Source organism: Coturnix japonica, chromosome 4 (genome assembly GCF_054131305.1).
Source record: "Coturnix japonica strain WE chromosome 4, WE-NBRP24, whole genome shotgun sequence".
NCBI classification, from domain to species: Eukaryota; Metazoa; Chordata; class Aves; order Galliformes; family Phasianidae; genus Coturnix; species Coturnix japonica.
The window spans coordinates 78463717-78487484 of NC_140666.1; the positions used below are offsets into that span (position 1 = coordinate 78463717).

General features: G+C 40.0%; 2 long non-coding RNA genes across 3 annotated transcripts in view; one reads left to right on the plus strand and one right to left on the minus strand.

Moving 5' to 3' along the window:
• LOC146761141 (uncharacterized) overlaps positions 1-17996 on the plus strand; it is a 39268-nt gene extending 21272 nt beyond the window's left edge. Inside the window, exons 2-3 of the long non-coding RNA XR_014945510.1 lie at positions 4938-5078; positions 15116-17996. This is a non-coding gene — a long non-coding RNA (uncharacterized LOC146761141). The remainder of the gene's footprint in view (positions 1-4937; positions 5079-15115) is intronic.
• LOC116653394 (uncharacterized) overlaps positions 1-23768 on the minus strand; it is a 65467-nt gene that overhangs the window by 12456 nt on the left and 29243 nt on the right. Inside the window, exons 1-3 of one of the 2 annotated variants that reach the window (XR_004307106.2) lie at positions 19123-19249; positions 18812-18949; positions 3777-3979 (exon numbers count right to left, since the gene is read on the minus strand). This is a non-coding gene — a long non-coding RNA (uncharacterized LOC116653394). Of the gene's footprint in view, positions 1-3776; positions 3980-18811; positions 18950-19122; positions 19250-23768 lie in introns of those variants that run through there. The other variant, XR_014945507.1, reaches the window with a different exon arrangement.

The following is a 23768-nucleotide window of genomic DNA, read 5'->3' on the forward strand; positions in this document are numbered from 1 at the left end:
CAGGTATTCTGTTATTTATAACCCAAAAGGGAAAGGGCATTTTTAAATCCCTTTCCAGGAGCTTTGTCAGAGGAGTGAATATTCGCATTAACTATGCATTTTAATGTTGTTAAAATTTTGTTTTCGTAGGCTATAAATGTATATTCAATGCTGAAATGTGGAATTTAAGCTTTTAGACTGACAAAATCATTTTCCTCACTAAATAACATATATTAGAAAATTCTCTCAGACCAAATATTCACTAATTATATCAACCATTTTCTTTGCCTCTAAAATTTCTAATGACTGTAGAAATCATAGAATCATTAAGGCTGGAAAAGACCACTAAGATTATCCAGTCCAACCAGCAACCCACGTCCTCCATGCCACTAAACCATGTCCCTCCATGCCACATCTACACACTTCTTGAACACCTCCAGAGACGATGACTCCACACCTTCTCTGGGCAGCCTGTGTCAGAGCCCAACCACTCTTTCTGAGAATGAGTTTTTCCGAATATCTAACCTGAGAACAATCAACGTGTAGCAAGTTCCCTAGTGTTTGTGAGTTGCTTGCCCAAGCCTGTCACCAGGGATTTACAGAGCCCTTGGTGGAGCAGTGCCAATGCTTTGTCATGTCATGTCATATATGTCACCTGTGTGATCATCCTTTCGTCACTGAGCTATGGCAGGGGGCACAGGCTTTGTGCCCCATCTTTTCCATCTGTGCACAGATGCTGAGACTTTATTAGCTGCATTTTAACCTGAAACGAAAAAAAGAGCAACCAAACCAGTTGCAACAGAAGAGATGAGTCCAACTTTTTGCCACATGACATGCCTGAGTTAATACTCAGTACTGCTGCTTTGAAATAGTGACATTTCCATTAGAAAAGCCACTAATCGAATCACCCTGAACCTAACTGTCTGCCTTTGTAACTGAGATTCTATCTAGAGTGGCATTTAGCATAAACTGTAAACACAGAAAAATGAATTTACTTTTTATGTATTACCCTGTGCTCTTAGAAGATAAATTTCAAAAGAGTGCATGTTTTATCACACTCCCAAACTTCTCCACCTTGTGTCCTCCTATGCCTATGGGAGTGACGCACAGACCCTTAGCTGTGTGCTTTGTGTACCTACACATACAGCGGTGATACTATGAACAAAGTTTTGGGGCAATTTATTAAACAACCTTTAACACTGCAGGTGAGCTCTGCCAACCAATTATGCTCACATGATCTCACAGTCTTCCATCTACCAACAGAAATCAGTATAAATTGCCTGTGCTCCACACTGGCCATGCAGATATTGAGGAGTATTTCAGCAGCAAGGCAGCTATACTACCCCAGCTACTCCCAGAGCCATGCACACAGAAATGCCTGAACTGAAGGGCCATGTGGCCTCTTAGCCCATGGAGAGCAAGCCCTCAGTGAAGAGGCAGCCTCCATCATCTGATGAAGGAATATTAACTGAAGGGCAGTACATGTCCTGGCTCCATCAGGGCACAACAGACCTGGAGTGCTTTGCTTAGATATCTTGAGGTGAAGGTGGGCTCCTTTTGATGGTGATATCCATGGATAGAATGGGTGAAGGACCCTAACCCAATAGGCAGTGTGACTTCCCAATGGGGCTGTGCAGGAGTATTGGGCTGCCTGCCTGAGAGCTGCTCATGCTAAACATTAATAATTAACACTGCTGATGATAGGGAGGAGACCAGGGGAGTAATACTAAATGACCTGGAGAGGTCAGAAATATTGGCAGGAAATAACAGCCCCTGGTTGAAGAAGGAGAAAAAAAACTGGTGGATAGACATGCTTCCAAAGAAGCCTGAATTCAGAACTTCAGTGGGATGAAGAAAACTCGAAGAGCAGCTTCAGAAAATCATCTGTGAACAGCAAACCAGCAACAGTGAAATGGCAAAAAAAGCCAACTTTTTGCCTGTCCACTTCTCAAGATTTTCATGTATACAGCCCAGGAAGAAACTTTTCCCTCTGCCTGCAAATACAACTTATGCTTATGCTGTGACTGGAGCATAATAATAAATACCAAAATACTAATAAAATTTAAAACATATCTAGAGAAAATTTCTGTGAGAAGCAATTCTTCTTACAATCATAATTTCAAATCATATCTTAATTCTTAATTTTAAAAAAAAAACAAAAATAAAAAAACAAGCTTTCAAGTTTTCTTTCTGTGAAAGTAAAAGTGTCTTTTCCAGGAAATACAGTTCAATCAAAATTAAAAAGTGGTTGTTTCATCTGATCTCCCTCCCAGGAAGGGAAGTTTTCAGGCCTCCAGTGCTGCTTTCACTGCTTTAGGTCAGTCTGAGAAGTCCTGAGGCAGCTGAGATTGTACCAAGGACTACTATGTGTCTTCATCACTGCAGCATCATGCTCTGCTGTATGGCACAATGCTGCGTCCGTTCACCTTTTTTAATTCCCTAATATTTTCCCATTGTTTAACACTTGAGAGATTAGTTCTCCAGCTGCTTGGAACCTCATCTGCTGCCAGCACACTGTGTAATCCAAATGGATTGGATCACCAAACTGAGCAAACTATGCAATCTATACAACTATACAAACGATACATCTCATGATCTCAGCCACTGGTATTTCCCAGCTGTGATCTTCTCTCCTAAATGGATGTTACAGTTCTGTTGCTTTCTACTGCTTTTCTCATTCTGCATCAAAGTAGTTTTTCTCCTTTTTTACCCATCCCTCATAGAATCAAAGAAGCAGAATTGTTTGAGTTGGAAGGGACCCTTAAAGGTTAGAAGGTCAGCTGATCCAACTGCCCTGCAGTGAACAGGCACACCTACATCTGGATCAGTTTCTCAGAGCCCCAACCATCCTGATCTTCAGTGTCTCTAAAGACGAGGCACTCACACCTCTCTGGGCAACCTGTGCAGTGCCAGTCCTCACATATTTCTGTCCTGTACATCTACACATGCAGGACAACTCAGGCTGAAAAGGATCTCAGGAGGTCAAAAGTGCAACCTCTCATTCAAAACAGGATCAGTTCTAGGATCAAACCAAGCTGCTAAGTGTGTGGCCCATCTTGATCTCAGCACAGCAGTGGAGGCTGCACAACCTCTCTGGACAATCTTTCTGTCCTACTGCTTACCTGCCTATATAGGAAAAAAGAAAAAGGGGATAAAATATATGAGTTTGTAGCATCAGCTGTTCCTGAGAGACTCTCAGGCATGTATAGTCAGTAGCTGAGTTCTTCTTTTTATAGCGTCCTCAAAATCCATGTACCAAGCATCTGTTTTGCACTCTCTAGATGGAGATAATGGCAGTGAGTGCAGAAATTTTGGGGGGGCTGTGGAGAGCTGCAGTGCTGTGGCAAAACTCTGAGCAGCCTATGCAGTACTTCTGCTGCTTAATACCTAAACAAGTCCTTTTGGAAGGCAAAACTCAGAGTCTTCTGTTGCTATAGCTATTTGTCTTTGTTGCTATAGTGATAGCAAAGAAGTACAAGGATAACGGTCATCACAGGATTTTGATGCTGAAGCAGTTAAGTGAGAAGCACCAGAATCCTTCTCAACTGGACCTATATGGACAAGCAGACGCAGAGGTTTTTAGGGACAGCAACTATGACAGCAATACAAAATTGCAGGCTATGAGGCACAATGCAGTAGGAATATTTTCTCAGCAGAGCAAAAAAAGCTTAGCACTGTTCAGAAAGGCTTCCCACAACTATTTGTCACAATCTTTGCAAGACACAGCTGAGGAGGTGCACAGGAGTCTGACTGACCTTTTGCAGCTAAGACCACACAAGCCTATGCAATGCAATTACCTTGCGTTATTGTGATGAAAGAAAATTCATTTCAACTCTGCACATGGATGACAAGTGTTCCAATGTCTTATTTTTTTTCCAGGATGTCTGAGGGAAACTCTGAGTCATCTCAACAGGGAAGAGATGAATAATGTCCACCTTGAACTCTAGACAGAGATGAGAGCTTTCCAACCTGACGTTGAGGGAAAATGTCTGTTCTCTTCCTAGAAAAGAAAAATGAGAATTTGTGAGAAAAAGCAGAGAGGGAGGAGACAAAAACTGTTCTCAACCCATCTGAATTCTGTTACTGAACAGTTATATCTTCTGGCATCTTTCAGAGCAACTGGAGTTGCAGTGTCAGAACATTGCATTAGTAAATCCTCAGCTTGATCCAGCATAGCATCCCTCTTGCATTAGAAGCATGCTGCAGGGCAGGCAGATTCATATAGATGTTGGTAATGGTTAGCAACATTTTGCTCTGTACATATTTTGCTGCAGGGTCTTGAACAAGTGCCATGAAGTGGAACCCTGTCTGATCTGTTTGCAAATATGAGGGCAGTTCTGCAGGCATCTTTGCTTCCTACTCTCTCCTACAGACTAAAAGCACTGCTATCAGGAAAACACTGTTCAGCATGTAAATTTATGTTGGTTGTAGCTAAGGGTTTGCATAGGGATTTTCATTATTCAGCTTCATTCAGATACTTAGAAGCGAGGAAAATCTCCCTAGGAAAGGTGGGTTGCTTTAGTCTCTAGAGCTTGGAGTAAAGCAGGTTTGCTTGAGGTCAGGTCCTTCTGTCTGTCAGGCTTAGCAGTGAATGCCTGACAGATGCAAGTGAAACAGCAGAATTTGTTGTATTTTTAAATGGTTGAAGACAGGATTTTCAGCACAGAGAGATTTGCCTGTGGGAAGGAACCTTGCATCATCCTAGATCAGTTGGTGCTCCTGTTTGTGTACTAAAGATCTGAAAACGTGCAAAAAGCATTTTCTGCAGGGCTTGGGCTCCTAAAACCAGAAATAGCAAATCTGAGGAAAACAGACTCAGCAAACTCTAAAGCCAGAGGTGTTAAAGCTGCTGGAAAGGGTAAGAAAAATAATGAAGGCTTTCCCAAACAAAATTACACTAAATTTTGCACAGCCAAATGCAAAACTGTAAGTACCAATCTTTTTTTCTTCTATTTTAGGATCCTAAAACCAAACTCAGCCTGGGAAGCAGCTACTGGGAAGATTCTCATGGAGAGAAAGGGCACCCATCCAGGCAGTTGTGGGACTCCTTCAGTAGCATCACATCAAAATCAAGTAGAAGACTGTGAGCAAAAAGAGAGGTAACCAGAAAAGCTTCCACTTAGAATCTTTCCCTCCTTTCATCAGCTTAATTTCTGCAAGATCCTCAAGAAGACTATGTAAAAAATACTCAAGGCTACATTTGAGGTTGCCTCTGTAATTCCTCCCCATTTGAAAGCCCTGACAAGATATGGTCTGTTTTATTTGGATGAGTGCATAGTTGTTGCCCAGTGGTCACATCTTCTGTTACTCCAACACACACTGCAATCTCAAGCTTTACTTGAGATATTTAGGGCATCATGTATTCCTTATGTGGTACACTGATTATATTAAATAACCAGTCTACCAGTCCCTGGGTTAAACTGATCCAATCCAAATTACATCTAAACATATTCAAATGCATGTCTGTTGGCTGCTGAACAAATAAATAAAATTGAAATAGTACCCGCCATAAAGGCAATTGCTTGCTATCAGCTACTTTAACAAGGTCCTGGATGATGCTGATTTCACCTCAAATGTCAGACAAAAAAAGTTGCTTCTGGAGGGCATTTCACAAAAGTAGCTCTGAATTTTGACAGGAACAAAGTGCCACTTCACCACCAGAGTCCAAGAACCAGCAATGTCCTGAACTTTTCAAGCACTGCACCATCTTGAAGAAGTAGTAACATTGGTTAAGCCAGCAAGATGGGCAGGGAGTCTTTTAGATCAGTTAGTTAGAAACATCATAGAAAGTAACAGTGCCTAATCCTGGGGTGGAAGCAAGCTGGAGAAGCAGTTCAAGTAGGTGATGGTACAACTAAACAGAGAGGAAAACTGGTTCCCCGATGCCCTCTCATTCTTTGTTGGATGATAGAGACCAAGTTGTGACATTTCCTATACTAACTAACTGTGTATGAATATCCAGGCAGACAAACAAGTCCCAGTTAGAAACTGATGATAACTCTGTTTTGTCCTTGTGAAATCTTTCATACTTTCCTTACTACGAAAGACAGTTTAATACGATTACCTCTTGGTAGACATGGATCAAAGCCCTATAATTCTCATGGAAAGGCTGCAAACTTGTTGTTCAATGGTCTTTGAAGAATGAAGATAGAAGGCTTAAGAAGCTGGAAAAGGTTTATACACTTGTGAAATTAGAACAGAATTACGGTGAATGAAGAAATATCCTGGAAGAGCCACTGTTCTCTCCTCGAGTCGCTGGATATTTTGGTTCACTTAAGCTGTGTGTTTATGTTACTATTATTGCCTAAGAAGTTCACCTTGGTGAAAACTAATCGTCTCTGTCCTGGTACAATGAGAAACAATTGAACAGGATAAAGCAAAAGAGAATGAGCAATGACCTTTCTTTCTGCAGAGCCCACTGCTGAGAGAGGTAGGAAGAGATCTATCTGGTCATGTTTATCTGACTAAGGCAATTTACTGGATGATAGCTTTCCCCAGAAGATCTAAGGACAAAAATGGCATAATATCAACTCACAGGGGACCCACTAATATGAGCCCTAAAATGAAGCCCTTTGTGCTGAACCAACTGTATATTTCATGTGTGAGCCACGCCACTGAGATGTTTAATGTTCCTCTGGAGAGCAATAGACCAGTGACAAGAAAAATAAACAAGAGCTAAAGATGAAGATGTCCTTGAACTGAAAGTGCTTCATTTTAGGAAACCCAATAAAGTGAGCAGAAAACTGTGAAACATGATTGCATTAAAATAGACTTTATTTTTTTCTGTTTTCAGTGAGAAAACTCGGGCATTTTACATCATAAGTCTCCATCTAACTATGAGTAGAGAGTTTCAGCTTGATGTGTACTACTGAGAGGTGAAATTCCATCTCCCGATTTACTTCAGAGACAGCATGTGGTCTCTAGTACCTACCCAAGTATCCTCATCACCAGGCTGAAGTGCCCTACTTTCACCGTCACATACACATACCTCTGAAATTTCAGTATGTCAATAAATGTGCTACTGATTCTGACTTTGTCCTTTAGAACATTAGATTTTTAACCAGCAACTGCTTCATCTGAAAAATCCTTGCAAGTACCACATGAAATGTACTAACAATCAGGTTAATCTAATAAATACCTTTCCTGTCATGCAGTTCATGCCTACAATATCCCAATAACCAATCCAGACAATAAACCCAAAGCTTTGTTGACCTTGTTTTCAAATTCCTGCCTAAATGCATCAAGCCTCTAGGTCTGGAGTAAATATAATTAGCTGACCAGAGGTGCAAGGGAAAGGCTGGTTTCATAAGACATGTGCACAAATAAACCCATATAATGGCAATGAACCTTTAAGCAGAGTGCAACGGGAAGTACAAAATGTCCTGATACATAAAATGATGGAGTTTTCTGTAATGTCAACATTTTAGCGCAACTGGTTTCTTTTAGGTCACTTTCAGAGAGAAAGTGAAAGTTTCTAAAAAGTAAAGATTTTCCAAGAAAAGTTGTTGTTTTTTTCCTCTAAATTTTCATTTCCCCTTAGTATTTCAACAATTCTGATCCCAGATCGTTAGAGATATCCATGATGTAAAGTGAAAGATATATTTCTGTTTGTCCTCTTTACTTAAAAGTAAAATAGAAATCAAAGTGTTGTAGTTGTCTGAGTGGTAGAAAATTCAAATTTTATTCTGTTCTAATTTTAAACATGGATCTTGTGTCTGTTCTTAAAATTAAGATATTGATCATTATTACCAATCAGCCATTCTACAGTCCTTATTTTCAAGCCAAGGTCTTTTTTAAAGCGTGTCGAAAAGTAATCTGCACTATTACTTTCAATTACAGCTTAATAATTTATGAAATTACTTAGTATCATACCTGCAATATGTCAGTCAGGCTTCATTACATTGCAATGAAGTCTGATTTAACACACTCATTATTGCTGCTGTTGAGGGTTTGTAGAGGAAAGATTCCTGCAACTGTATTAATTTTAGCCATTTTGGACTAAAACAAGCAGCTACAGATAAATGATGGTACACAGTGAGGTACTTAAGCGTACCTAAGACTATGATGCCTCCTGATTGCAAATACTTCCCTCTTGGAATAGCTCCATATTTTGCTCTCAGTTTGTGAAATATTCTTCTACTCTCATACAACAAATTGTTTTACAAGAAAGAACGAGCTATGAAAACTCATAAGGGAGACAAGAACTCACAGAGCATTCCCTGGCAGCTAATATGCGGACAGCTGAACTGGCATAAGACTTTTGAGAAGAATTTTCAATGGCATTATCGTCATACAAATCACAGCCACAGCCATCCACGGCCCCAGGCTGACCCCTATGTTGTGGTTATGCTGACTGTGGGCTTCATCCATCATTCCTGATGTGTGATACTACTGCTGGCACAAGGCAAAATAATTTGCTGAACAATGAGGAAAACTTCTTTTCAGTTTGAATGGACTTTGAGCAACACAACTTTTGGGAAGGTAGTGTGTGAGGCTTTTATCCTGGCATTAGTTCTGAAATTTACCTTTGGAAGGCCAGAACAAATGGTCTGCCAACTTCTGTTGGACTGAGATCACAGGTTATTGCAAACTTGGAGATTAACTTATGGAACACCAATATTTCTTTTCTGAGATTCTTGGGGCATGTCCTGGTTTGTATCAAAGCACAAGATCCTACAAACATAATTCAATGTAAGCCTCATGAAAGGTTTAGAAAGTTGCACTAATATTTCATTAGAAATGCAAAAAGCTAATTTCTCAAGCCTCAGTCTTTCCACAAATGGCAAGCTGTTTTTCTGATCCTGTGTGTTATGTTACAGAAGGTGCCAGGAGGGCAGGGTAATAGGTAGGCTTAAAACAGGAAAATAAAATGAAGCCAAAATTGCTCTTCATTTATCTGGAGTTTGAATGGGGATGGAATTAAACCAAAAATTAACCATCTCAAACTGCTGAAAGCAGCCATCACTGCTAGGTTAATACTTCTGACTGCAAGCCCCCAAGGCAGTATTGTCTTCAGTTTGTGTTTAATACAACTCCAAGCACAACACACTGAAGAAATAATCAGTATATAATGCTTAGCTGCTGCTTTCAGCTCATTAGGAGGTGTTTTTTTTAACTCCAGAACCAGTGGCTGAAGCTGACTCAAGGCATAAATTGGAGGATGACAGGCCGCTGGGACCAGGGCAGCCTGGACGGATGGGGAAGGTTGGAGGTCTGCAGGAGGACTGCGGGTGTATGTGGAGTTAGAGAGGAAGCTAGTATAGGGAGGAAAATGAATCACAGTATTGATGTCTGGAAAGAACAATATTATGACTATATGGATTTAATGACTGCTGATATCTAGCTTGGTGACAGGTAGTCTCATCCATAGGGACAAAAGTACACAGTGTGCTGCAAGCAGACCTGGAGGCAATCCTTCAGCTCAAATCCCATGATAGGATAATGTGCTATGGCTCTTTTTATGCTGGAGGTGGCATCCTTTCTAGATCCCTTCTGAGTATGTCAGTTGATGATAGCAGCATAATTTGCCTTAGAAATTTAATTCCTCCCCACACACACACTTTTCCTTACAAAGTAGAGAAGTGTGAACATTTCCTTTGAGCTGTCCTGAATAAATACTTTAAGAATATTAAAAATGAGAAGTGCATTAAAGCTTTATGACCACATTCCAAACCATGTAGGGTGCTTTGTTAATGTTGAAAGGAGGAATGCTATAACCTTCATTGCTCACACCATCAGCATTAAAGCCACACAGGGTCTATCTCTGCCTTCAGCCAGATAGATAACCTCTCCTGAAACATCTGTCTTTCTTACTCCCTTCATGGTGGAAATTTAGGAAGAACAGGTAAAGCAATTTGGTGACATCACAGTTGTTCTACAGGAACTCCTGGATGTCATTAGCTGTTGCACTTTGTTTCCCGGTATTTTATATGCAGCATGCATTAGCAGCTGCTTGTTTTGAAGTTCTCTAGGGTATTCTACAACGAAGTTGCCTGGTAGCAGAGCAATCTGTGTTCCTCAGATATGCAAGTGACTAATTTTCCATCAATCAGAGATGAGACTTAAATAAATAAAGGTACTTCATGGGGCTGCTGTGCCTAATGATAAGCAATTATATAAAGTCAAATTAAGGCAGTTCTTTGTGAAGGTCCTGTGAAATTGGTTAAGCAAAAAGAATAACTGCACCATTTCATTGATTCATCCTATTGCTCATTTCAGTGGGAGCATTATCTCAGTTAACTGATGCAATTAATATGAAAATGAGGAAATCATTGTTTAAGGAGATGAGGAGAGAGAGGGGGTCTTAATGCTGCAGCGGTGAAGAAAAAGAGTCACAGAGATGGAAATTTGCATAGGTCAATGGTAATGTAATGCATTTAGCACATATTCAAAGCTTAACTTGCATAGTAATACAGATCCATTAAATTCTCATTATGATGACCTGTGTCCAACACAATTCAATTTTTCTGAATCTTAATGATAAAAAGTTAATTACAGTAAGGTGAAAACCTTTTGTACTTGGTCTTAAAATAAAGCACTGAAAGGGCATTGAGACTATCTTTTAGATATGGCAGGTAGTTTCACTTCTGCTTAATTCAATATTTTATTAAGCATGACAAGATCTGAAGTTTGGCTTCTGTGTGCACTGCAGATTTTTAATGTAGTCAGTGGCAATAAATAAGCCTTTGTCTGTACAATTACAATTTAATGCTAGTCATTTTCCACTTACAGGCTTCAGTTACAGATCACATTCTCAGTTTATCCTGCTTTTCTTATTTTTAGTAACCAAAAAGCCTATCCAAATTTGGGGAAGAGGAGAAAAAGACATCCTCTCCCTATCATCAGCATAAACATATTCCAGCTTTCTTTCCTTAGACATGTTTTTGAGCTAGCGCTCTTACCGTGACATAGTGCAAGGCCTCCAGCAGCTGCACCATGTCATTACCTGATTTCACTTCTCACCACAGCTACAGGTGGAAGATAAGTGCCTGAGTGCTGCTCAGCCTCACACCATTTCCTCCCACTTATCCTGCATACGCAGATAATGGTCATTCTTTGACTTACTCATCCGAGACAGGCAGTGAATGTGTCAGCTTCCCAGTGCTCTGAATCATGCTTGAGATTAAGCTGGAGGTGCAGAGATACGCTTACAAGCAGGTTCAGCGCGGCAGGCGGCCATGTGAGGCAGGTTGTTGTTCTCAAAAACAAGTGCCAGGAGGGCAACCTCATTTCTCCTTCACATTAAAGCCACCACACATCACTCAGGCTATGTCTAGTTGTTTCAAATTGTGATGAATTTGCATTTTAGATTTGCAAGGCATCTTTAACACCTGTGCAATGTAAATTCGGCTGAGCACAACCTACAGACAAATCCTACATGTATTTTTCTCTTTGTTGATTTCTTTTGTCCTGAGACATACTCTATGCTCACCACAGCACATGGCAAGTGTTTGTGGAGGTGATCCAAGGGATGACTTTAGCCACCTAGCACTGAGTCAGACCTCGAGATTTGCTTGACAAAACACAGATATTTCCAGAGCAGATGTCTGTACCAGAGCTGGGCTCCTTGGGCAGGCACTGGGGACACCCAGCTCAAGCACATAGAGAGCCAACATCTGTGTGTGGCCAGAGGGGCAGCCCTGCTATACAGGGCTATACAGAAGAAATATGATGGTAAATCTCTAAGCCCAATCCTTGCCTCACTTTTAAGGCTGCAGTTCTCAGCATTTTAAATTGCTGCAGTCCCCTGAACACTCCTAAATTTTGCTTTTTGCTACTGCTAGTGTTGCTTGCATCCCTGAGGAGCTCTTTGGTCTCCCAGAGACCCAATGCAGCAATCAGCCACAGAAGGCTGATCAGTCCCTGCCTGCACACACACACACACACACACACAAAGTGCTTTTCCCCCATGGAGCAGGCCCCAGAGATCAGAAAAGCTCCCGTGCTGGAGTAAGGCAGAGCACTGGCTCATCTCTGCCCTTAGTTCCCCATCCAGTCTCTTGTTCTATGGATCAGACTCTGAGCACCACACTCAAGCTGCACTTCTAAAACTATTTCAGTGCCTTTAAATACATTCAGACTCAACATCCAAAAGTCATTGGGAGCTAGGTGGCTAAATAATTTAGTGCGCAAAATCTTAGTGTGCAATAATCCATATCAGTAAAAGTTAAATATCTATCATGGTCCACCCTTAGGATATATTATACCTCTACTAATTTAAGCACTTGTGCTTCAGAATTCTATGTCTTTACGGACATTTGTCAAACCACGGGTTTATGTGATAGAAAAGGTGGAAGTATTCACCGTGCTACTTCATAAATGCCACTCTAATTAATAAACCTCAGTTAGAGAAGATTCAGTAAATACTGCTATTCATAAACAACAGATATTATGTGAGGGAAAAGAATGGATTTCAGAATAGTTTTTTATTCCTTCTAAATACAAATTCTTTTCAGATTCTTTTTGAGAGAAGAGAAACTCCAAGTAGCGACAGTCCAGAGGAATCGTCCAACTAAACTTTCAGAAGTTTAATTGCTTATGAAGATCTGTGAAAACCATTTTATTTTCTAAAAGGGCTTTCTATAACCTATTTTCTACAAGTTATTTTCTAATTCTTTTTCCAAAAATAGAGAATTTCTTCTCTATTTTTTCTGGCCAACTTTGACCAGAAACACCAAAGGTATGTTGCTATAAGAACTTCTGATCTGCTATATAAACAAAGCAAGAAAGAAAAACAATACAAGGGAACCCTGATAGCTACAAATGCATATCAAGAAATTCACTATGCATGTTCTGTGATATAAAATCTTTGAAATCAGCTTGATTTCCTTTATTGTCAACTTCATATGGGAAGTTCTTCGTATGGGAAAAGACTACGGCACAGATTATATTTTGTTGGTTGTACAGGTGCTTTGCTGCACACAGCAGCAGTTTGCCAACAAAAGAAGAAACCTTAAACATGTTCTGCGATTCGCTGCAGTATTTGCAAAAAGTAGCCTGAAGAAGACATTAAAATAAACCACAAAAGTCATTTTCTCTGTAAGAAGAGCAGCTACATGTGACAATGTCATCATGTATTGCTGGCCAATTGCAAGCACCTCCAAGGCCAAACAATTTGCTGGTACAGATGATCCAGTGGGATCTAAAGTGCTATACAAAGGGCATGAAAAGACTTTTACAGGTGCAGCTACTTCAGTAGGTTGTTTCTAACCACAGACTGGGATCAGGATAGAGTAGAGGAAACAAGAAAGGTCTGAAGTGAAGATTTTCCCTTACAGCTTTAAGCTTTTAGGGCTCTCTTGAGCTGGACGTTGCTGCTGGGTCTCAAGAACAACTCCAGTTCTGTTGTATTGGTCAGTGCAAAACATGTCTGAATCTCCGTGAGTTGGTCTGATCTCTTTGTGAGATGCTTTACACTCTTGGCACTTGCAACAGCCGGTAGGGAGGAGTTCCTCATTATCTGTATTTTAGGTTATTTTAGGTCTGCCTTTCCACCTCTGTTTTGATGTTATTTCCACTTTCTTTCACATAAAAAGTTATCTTTTCAGCTGTGATATCCAAGTCAGTCAAAGACAATATGCTATTTCAAAATGCCAAATCATTCTGGACAACTTTCTTGACATGTTCAGTTTCCAGTTCCAGTTACCAGTTTTTACTCCATTCTGAAATCATTCTTACACAGAGTGACATCCAGGTCCATCTGTATTTTCTACAGCTATTTGATCATCAATGACCCTGAATGGAATTTCTGAATGGAATTGTCTCCCCTAACTTCAAAGGTCTGAAATTAAGCCTTTTGTCTACAGTCCTTCTCTGTGCTCTGTCTTTTGTCAGATAGATCCCTCTAGAGGGACATTCAGATCACTTATCTCAGGCCCCAATTTTAGAATTAGATTAATTGCTGCTTGTGAGTGCCTTTCCCTCTCCATTGATGAGGTGACTGGCTTAGGTTTGATATGCAAGGTTTTGATAGCTAAACTTAGGAGCAATGACTCTCACTTTGAGTGTCATCCAAAAGAAAAAAAAAAAAAAGTACCCTACCTTGCATTTATACACCATCACAAGTTTTAGAAAATGATGTAAAACAGTTGGCATGAGACCACACTCATATATTTTCTTAGCTCTTGATTCTGCAGGACTGAGATCAACACTGGCTCCATGCTCAATTTTTTAAAGCAAGAGATGCAATATCTTTGCTTATATTTCAGAACTAGTAGGACAGAAAGACCCCAAGTGATGAAGCAGATCCATCCTTCTCTTCAGCATCTACTCTCCGTGGCCTTAACATTGAGAGCATATCCTGATGCCATGAGCTTACTTCAGCCATAGATTCACATTCAGATTTCAATCCTCCTTAGACCTGAAAGGTCCAAAGACTTAAACTCACCTCTGTTTTAAATGCTGTCAGTGAGCTATAGCTGAAGTGTGTTGCTTCCCATTGCCAGTCAGCAAGTTGTGTCAGCTGCCCTTGCGCACCTCTGTAACACCTCCACTTCTACCTGCTAATATACTTCCTGACTTGCAATCAGCAGCTTAGGACAGTGTCTCACTTGTAATAAATGGGGTATCTGGATATCTAAGAAAAAAAATTCACTCACTACCGAAGTCCTAGAAAATCAAGGAAGACAAAAAATGGCATCTTGCCAGGCTGTCAGTTCCCTTCTCTGTTTACTCCTGAGCCTTTTCTTTCGGCAAGAACACATCCCTCTGCTGCAGTGATCCCTGCATAAAATTTCAGTAATCACCCTGATAGTTTACTAGACTAAAGTTTGCTGGAAGTGCATAGAAGAATGAGAAAAGCTATTTTTGTGCAACAAAGCTTTTTCCATTCTCACTCACCAACAGAGGGTATAGCAAAGGAAGAAAGATACTGCTGTGGGAGAGGCAAGGGGTCCTATTATTTCACTTACACAAGTATAATGCAGCTGCTTCTTTGATAGCTTTAATGCAGCTACTTCTAATTTACATTGGGGTAAGTGAAATCAAATAAAACCCATTACATCCCTGAACCCCAGTAGGCGATCAATGTAATGCAGACTTTTACAACCCCAGTTTCTTTCTCTAATAGCAAAGGAACAATATGGGTTTACAGAAGGGCCAGGCTAAAGATAAACCTCCCCTCCCTTCTCTTTCCTAGGCTGCAATCAGAAGAATCTAAATGGCCATTTGAGTGTGAAGACGAAGGTCAAGAAGGACAACAAAAGATCAAATGAGTGTCTGGGAGCTGAACCTGGAGATAATCTCAAAACTGAAAAAGGCTAGGTGCACAGAAGACCAGCTACCAATTATGCAAAGACTCAAAAAATCAGAACATTAATTAAGATTTTATTACGTTATTAGTAATGAAGTCAAATTGAGTTGTAACGAGTTAGAAAGTGAACATGGTTTCTTTGAATTGTTAAATGTACTTGTTTCAATTTTACTTCTTTAAAATTGCAGCATGAAATGTATTTCAAAAGAACAATATACATTTGTATTAATTGTAGGGTAAGGGCACACTCAACGCACTCTTTAAATAGTGCTCTCCTCAGCCTTGTTTCAGAGTCTCTTTTTTCTGTTCTTCTCTAGCTTTCCTTTTCTAGCATCATCACTTTGAGTCATCAGAAAAATTAGAAGAAAACCCACACCATTTCTAGTGCCAAAACCTCAGCTCTGCAGTTCTGCAAGTTAAAACAGTCCTTCCATAACTCCCTATTTCAGTACTTTTCTGATCTCCTCAGGAAAAAAAATAAATAAATAAAAAATAGCAGGCTGGATTCTTGGCCAGGGAATCTGCAACAGGAGTTGGGGTATCTCCCCGGGCCACAGTGCAACCAAGGGTCAGTATACCATGGAAGAAATTCTGCCATTCCCTTTTCTTCCTCATTTCTAGATTCTTTGGTCATTTTTCTTTTTGCCACTCCCTTTAATGCAAAATTGTTAGGAATATTCTCAGTAGGAAATACTTGATGTGACAGAAATGATGTGTTAACCGGCCGAGAAAGAGTCAGTGCCCTTCCTTCCATACAAACTCCTGAGTCAGTAAAACTGGCAATATTGTACACAATATTCAGAAGTCTGCTCAGTAATGCAATAGCTGTTGGCCTGTGTTGCCAGTCACAGATCCAGGTTTCTGGGAATGACTTGTCTCACATGGCATACACCAACTTCCACAAACACTTTGGAGTGTCCTTCTTGACCTTGCAGCACAGGAGCATTCCCAATGGAGTGCTCTTCCCAGCACAACAGACCAGTAAGGGGAGAAGGCAGATGTGTACATCTACATCTAGCTGTAGATGTCCCTGTTCAGTGCAGGGGAGGTGAGCTAGATGACCTTTAAAGGTTGCTTCCAGCTCCAACAGTTCTATGATTCTGTGACCTAAGGTACCTCAGGTAGCAAGTGGCTCCCTCAGCCCACAGTTTCACCTACAGAAACGGAGAAAATCCCAGCTCCCAAAGATGAGCCCCAGTCTGCACGAGGAAAGAGATTTTCTAATTCCCAGTCTTAAACTTCTTCTGAAATTGAATACTGTCTTCTCTCAGAGTCTCCTGCTTCAGCCTCTGCATTTCATTGCAGATATTGAAATCACCATTCTGTTTTGACACTCAAAGATGCTCTAATCAATATCACTGGAAATGTCATTTAACTTTTCACTGGGATGAAAGGTGATGCTGACATTCTACTTTTCCTGCATTTCCCAGGAGAACATTTAATCTCTCTGACCTTGCAGATATTTAAGGAACTATTCACAAGATAACATTACATTGTGACAGCCAGCAGGGTGTTTCTCACAGACAGCATTTTGCCTACAGGGACCACAGAAAACATCTGGATTCAGATAGAAAGCACTAATAAAAAGGAACACATTATTATTGTTCATCAGCATTGCTCAGTGATATATTATTATTTCTGCCTGTTGGAAATAATGCTGTCAGATTTTTAAAGCAAAACAACTGCAATCTATGAAACTGACAATGAGAAACTACGGCCGTAAAAGGATATGAATAAGATTTAAATGTTGCTGAACAGAGAGCACTCCCCACCATAAATGCCAGGTTCCTCTCGATGCTTCTCATCCCTTTGAAAAGAATATGAATGCATCAGTGGATGTGCTATCAGATTCAGGGGCAACAGGAAGGGCATTCCCTTACTGCTCTATCTACAGAGCTCTGGCAAAGGACTGCAGTCTCCTTTGGAAAGCCATAGGAAGAGACACAGGGGTTAAACAGCAGAGATCGGTGGGACCCTCTTGAAGCTGCTTTGGTTGGTCAGGTGTAGGCACAGCAGAAAGCAAAATAAATTAAACTCTTCCAGCTGGAAAATAAATATGAAACAGCAAGTGAATTTGTGCACTTCATGAGTGAGTGAGCAAAGCTTAATTCTCTAATTATTACCTCTATTCTACCCACTGAGATAAAGAGCAAGTTAGGAGAGATAATCAGGTTCTAAAATACTGTACCCTCTTGAATTCAGCCCAAACATTCAGCAGTCATTCCAAAACTGACATCATCTCTTGAAAGATCCGTGATAATATTTTATGATTTTATATGGCAAGGGAAGAAAATCTACATTCTTATTTATTTTTAACCCATTTTTTCATTGGTAATTCAAACAGTTGAATCACAGAATCACACTTCTATTGCACAGAAGTCTGGTAAAGGATTCTACATCGTATTATTCTAAATATTCATCTTCTCCTAATTTAATATAAATTCTGCTAATACCACCCAGATGTCATCTTGCATTCACAGCCTTCAGTTACATCAGTGGCATATCACATTAGGATTGATTAGAAATTTCCCTTGTTTCACAAGGCATTTACATCCATGCAACAAAAAATAGGAGGAAGGGATCTTAGTTTTTGCAATGTGAAATATATATATATATATATATATACAGAATAATTCAAAATTCTATTTGCAGTCAGACTATGCATTAATTGTCCCCTGACCCTTTTGAGTGCCTGACAGCTAAATAACATTCTAATCATTTGTTTCAGCACTTCAAGATGAAATTTTATTCATTCAATACCTGCAGTAGATAAAAGCAGAGATTTGATTTGGATCCATACAATTAGGAAGCATATCAAGGAAACCAATCAGTTCCTGCTTCTTATCTTGTCCCTTTCTTCATGCAAAAGAAAAGAGCAGTTAAGAAATAAAGGTCTGATTGAATAGTGTATAAACTGAACACAAAGAGGAAGTCTGGGAAGTAGTCAGCTGGCAGTCCATTACTGCAGGCAGTTACTACACAATTCAGCTAGTGGGGTTGAAGTTTGAAGACATGGCTCAATTCTGAGCATGATCAAACTCGCTACCATAATAGATCCCACTGCCAAAATGGTTAATGTGCGTTGCAAACTGGAAAAGGAAACAAGGGAGGGAAACAAGTCTCAACAGTGATGGCCTTAGCAGCTTTCTCAGCAAAGCAGTGCTGAGGAAAATGGTATGGAAAAACATAAGTACTTCTTGGTGAGCTCACCGTAGGAAGAAAGAAGTCTGGAATGGCTTTATGAGCAGAACAGAACTGCATCCCCCGTGCTCAGTGCTGCACAATGCCTATCTTATGATTGACTTCAACAGGCTCTAGGCTAACCCTCTGGGCTCAGTACTAGCATGAGATCACTTTAAGCATGCTTCTGGAGAGCACCTTCCAACTGAGCTTCATTTCAAAGGATCTTCTTTTTATGCCTTGAGGCTGCTCTGTGATACTGATTACTGCATATGAAATAGGAACAACAGGAAACTGTGGAAGGACACATAGATTCCAGGATAGGTGCATTAAAAATGAATCCAAATAGTCAAATAAATGGTCATGAGTTTCTTAGTGCAGTGTTTAGTAGGACATACTCACCATATATTCTCCCTGGCAAAATATGGGAGCATCTTTAATTCCATCTTCTTGTTGATTCATGCTTAATTTCAGACACTGATAAAGCGTTAGGTCCTGTTCTTCACACAGTACATACTTTTCCAAAATTTTGTTGTTTTCCTGAGCAAAGACAGAAGAAATTTTCCTCAAGTATTCTTCACTTGCAATGCAGTGTGCTGCCAAAAGGACTCCAGCTCTGCTGTGTGGGCATATTGGCATTTTCAGAGCAGCACACTAACCTATTCAATAGGGAGTCAGAAGTAAAATATAGAAGAGCAGAACAATCAACTCACCCAATTAGTGAAAGGTGCACTGTCTTCTCCTATTGCCTGCAATTATGATCTGTAAACTCAGAGCTAAACATTCCTATTTTGAGTGCAAGAAGAAAAGCAAGAGAGGTTCTACCTTTCAGGATCTGACAATCAAATTAGAACATCCCTGCAATGTCAAAGGGCCAGGCTCAAGCCACTCTTCCGGATGATTTGATTTTTTTCTCTTCTGTGCTGGAAATCCCTCCTGTGGGAGCTGTTTAAAACATAAAACATTAAATATTTAGCAGGGATTGGGATTTCAGCTTCCTTGATCTCAGCAGAGTACACTGACCAGAGGGGTATAGACTCAGTCAGACCAGTTATTACTTAACTCAAAATTGAACTGAATCAAATCTAGCAGAACAGTTCCAATAGGTGGAGCACCAGAGAAAATGGCACATCAGTTTGCATGTTGAGTCATTTTACTGGCATGTGAGATAACAGCCTGCTTCAAAAGCTGAAAAGTGAAATGCGTGTCAGGGCTTCCCCTAGGTCATTTTGGGAGCCAAGGACTGTAACCTGTAGGCCACAAGTGATCTTTGCATACCTAATAGCTCAGATCATGCTAAAAAGTGCATGACACAAACATTTTATATCATGGTGAAGAGCTTCAGTGCCTCAGCAGACACCCATGGGCCAGCTGTGGCCCATCTCTAGAATTTTAGGATTCCACATTTATGTGAGGCAGGATTTTCTGAATTGCAGAGTACCTGAGTCACTTACAGAGGAGCTGAGAGATAGAAGCTGAGAATGGTATACAGTATCCTCAGTCACTCAGAATTCCTGCGGTCTCCCATATGGAGGGAAATTAAAATCCTTATCCCTTCCCCTTCCTTTTTACAGCATACTCACAGGATGAAAGCAATGTGAAGCCAGAACTCAACCTAAATTTCTCCCAGCTGGATTGTAGAAAGGCACACAGATTTTTCCATACTTTAGGGTGCTGAATACATCAAGCCCAGGGAGACCATGTCGTTGGTAGACATGATTTGGATAAAAGCGATTGTCATTGTAACACAGCCCAGAGAGAAGTTCTGACACTAATAAAAGGAGAAAACAAAATGACTTCCTTCTAAGTTATTGCGGGTCAACTAGTATAGCAAAGTTATGTACGCTAAAGCTCCAACTACTAAAGGCAAAACAGCTACAGACCTTGGAATATAATGGGGGGAACAGTTAGAGAGGATGCTGCAGAAAAGCATAGGTCTCCTTGGAGGTTCTCAGAGAGCACAGTAATGCATACCATGTAAAACTCAAACCTCCTTGGATTAGATTACCTAGAGCTAACTCTATGCATTGAAAGTGTAGTCTGTGGAGTTGCAGAATGTGCTGTAGTGAAGACATTGAAAGTGCTCCTTTGATTCTTGGAAGGAAAAAAGATATTGCAACAGAGTCTGGCCAAGTTCTCACCTGAATTTGGAAAACAAACAGCTAAGGAGAAAATGTGCAATGACTGTGGTAAAATATTCTCAAGATACTTGTCTTACTTTGAAATCAGCCTAAGAAGGTCCTTGAAAATCATGTGTACACCAAAATGCTGAAGTAAGCACTAAAGTATTGGTGCAAACATCCTTACTGAGGCTCTGTGCTAGACCCTCACACCTGACATCTATCCAGAACTATGCTTGGCAACAACTTCATTGACTGTGTGTCTATAGTGTTTCCAGTTTCAAAATGACACTGAACTGAAACATTTTTGTGTTAGAACACTGAGTGCAACAACTGCAGTGTTTTAAATGTTCATTTTCCACAGTCATGCTCTGTATGTAAAAGTAAGATACTGCATGGGAAGCTCATTTATATTTAACTGGTGCTTGGTAGGCATTTGTAATATGGGTATTTGTACTGCAGAACTCTCTCAACTATGGGTGCAGGTGAGTGGAAGCATGGGTGGGGCGATGGATCACCTGCACCAAAGTGCCCTCTCCCTTTTCATACTATGGGAGAACTCAGCCTTCTTCTGCAGTCCACTGATCATCTATGTGACAAATAAGTGCAGTGAACGAACTGGACAAAAGTCAAATGCTTGCCTTGGTAATGATACAATTCCCAACGTTTTCTATGCTGTCAGTCATCTCAAGATTACAGGTTTTATGGACAAAGCAGGTGGCTGAATATGACATTGGTGTAAAAACGCTGGTATCCACTCCCTGCTGTATTGTTGCAGTGACAGAAACACATTTCTGCCATAAGAGCTACAGACACAGACAGGCTGTGCTGACAGGACAATATATATATTTTGCAGGAAAAGTGAACAGTTCCAAATAATATGGTATTGCTATTTCTTTAAATATGAGTGATTACACAGATAATCTCATGTCTCTTTGAATCACAGTTTACAGGTCTTCAATGAATCATTTAATCTCAGCAGGAACTGTGTTGTTCTAGCATCCTGATGGGTATTTTCTTCCTAGCTTACGCTGAAATTCAAATTCAGCCCTTGCCCTGTGCCAAAAATAAAATAAAATAAAATAAAATTATCTAGACTATGAACTGGATCTGTTTACTTGTCATTATCAGCTGACATTCAAGGCATGCTAAGAATTTTCATTGTAGGAGATATAACCAATGCACTCACACTTCAACTCTACTGTGGAGACAAAAATACACTTTCCAAAGATTTGTCCTGAAAGCCTAAACTTAGAGTTAAATTTACATTTTCTTACCCTAACTTTTCTGTGCCTTTCCATTTCCCTTCTATCTTTAGAGAAAATATGATGAAATCACAAAAAGCTGCTGCTTCAAAAATCAGGAAATCTCAGCAGTTTAAAGACAGAGTTTCATGGGGGGAGGTATTCAGCTTCATTTTCAGAATGAAGAATTTGAAACAGCATGGGACTTTTCTGCACCTCAGAGTGCTACTCATTACAACTTACTAGAAACTTCGCCTCATTTTGAATCTCTTCTCTAACAGTGTCAAAGATGGGATAAAGCAGCTGTAAAATCTGCCCTGTAGATGCTGGGTAGTGCAAAAACTTGCATTAACGTTAACAATAAGGTTACAAACAATATTATTTCAAAGTCAGGAAAAAGCAAGTTTATGGCAAAATTAGGCATGAATTCACTTCTTTTTGCTCTATTATGTGGATTATAACATGGGATTTTTCTGCCTATTATTTTATTCCATCTTTATTTCCATTGATTTCTATAAAATAAGAGCATTACAGAAAATTATCTGCAATCATAAAACTATCTATTTTTCCCTCAGATAGAAAAAAAATAATCCCATAAGTAGAACTGAGCATGCACTGGATTTCTCTTGTGCAGTAAACTCTTTAATTAAAGAAAACTAATTCAAGATAGAATGAAAACCAAAATGATAGAAGAAACTAAATTTGGAAGAAATTCAAGTGGCATGGAATTTTTTTGGAATTAAAATTAAACCATTTTGGAAGGAAGGAAGGAAGGAAGGAAGGAAGGAAGGAAGGAAGGAAGGAAGGAAGGAAGGAAGGAAGGAAGGAAGGAAGGAAGGAAGGAAGGAAGGAAGGAAGGAAGGAAGGAAGGAAGGAAGGAAGGAAGGAAGGAAGGAAGGAAGGAAGGAAGGAAGGAAGGAAGGAAGGAAGGAAGGAAGGAAGGAAGGAAGGAAGGAAGGAAGGAAGGAAGGAAGGAAGGAAGGAAGGAAGGAAGGAAGGAAGGAAGGAAGGAAGGAAGGAAGGAAGGAAGGAAGGAAGGAAGGAAGGAAGGAAGGAAGGAAGGAAGGAAGGAAGGAAGGAAGGAAGGAAGGAAGGAAGGAAGGAAGGAAGGAAGGGGCACCTATCTAAATCCTAAGGGCTCAGAGTATGAGTTAGAATGTGTTAAGCATCTTCAATGTAAGAACAATTTGGAAAGTTTTTATTCTTATTGCTTTTAGTCTTGTGGACTCTGTGAAAGATGACAGTGTTTAGAGGTCTGTAGCATTCTCCTTTAGTCATTATCAATGAGTGTTTACTGTTCTCCAGGTAGAAATAAATTGTTAGACCTCTGTCACATGACTAGTGAAGATATTTTCCATTTCTAGAATTTGAGAATTTAAGAACTTGCAAAACATGTAGGGTTTTCCCGTGGAAGAATAATACCATTACAGCTAATGGAGAATCAGAATGATTTGTTAGAGCCATTGGGAAAATGATTTCAGCTGTAAATGTTGAAGGAAAGAACAGGAGCTAATAAATGTAAAACTGTCTGTGCAACTAGAGAGCCATGACTCATAGTGCTGGCTTGGCATCAGCAAATGCCATCTCCAAGACAGAAATATGTATTCAGGTGCCCAAATAATTTCCTCCAGCAGATGATGATGAGAGGATAAAAAGGAGTCAAATTGTTATCAAAACTTCACTCACAAGTACAACTTAAAGAATTCCTATTGCAAAATAAAAGAACAAAGCAAAATAAAGGGTTTTCCACCACAGTGCTAGCTACCAGAATAATTCCTTGCTTGTTCTAGTGACTGCTTCGTAATAAACATATTTTTTAAATCTTTTGGAAGAGGAACAGGTACACAAGATCCCCTCTGTAAGCACCTCTGATGGGACTGGTACAAATCTTTTAGTCCTGATCTAATTAGTAATTGTATGTGATTTCAAAGGATGAGGATGGAGAAAGATTTCTTCATCTCCAACATGGACACAATCCTCCCCATCTCTTCCTGC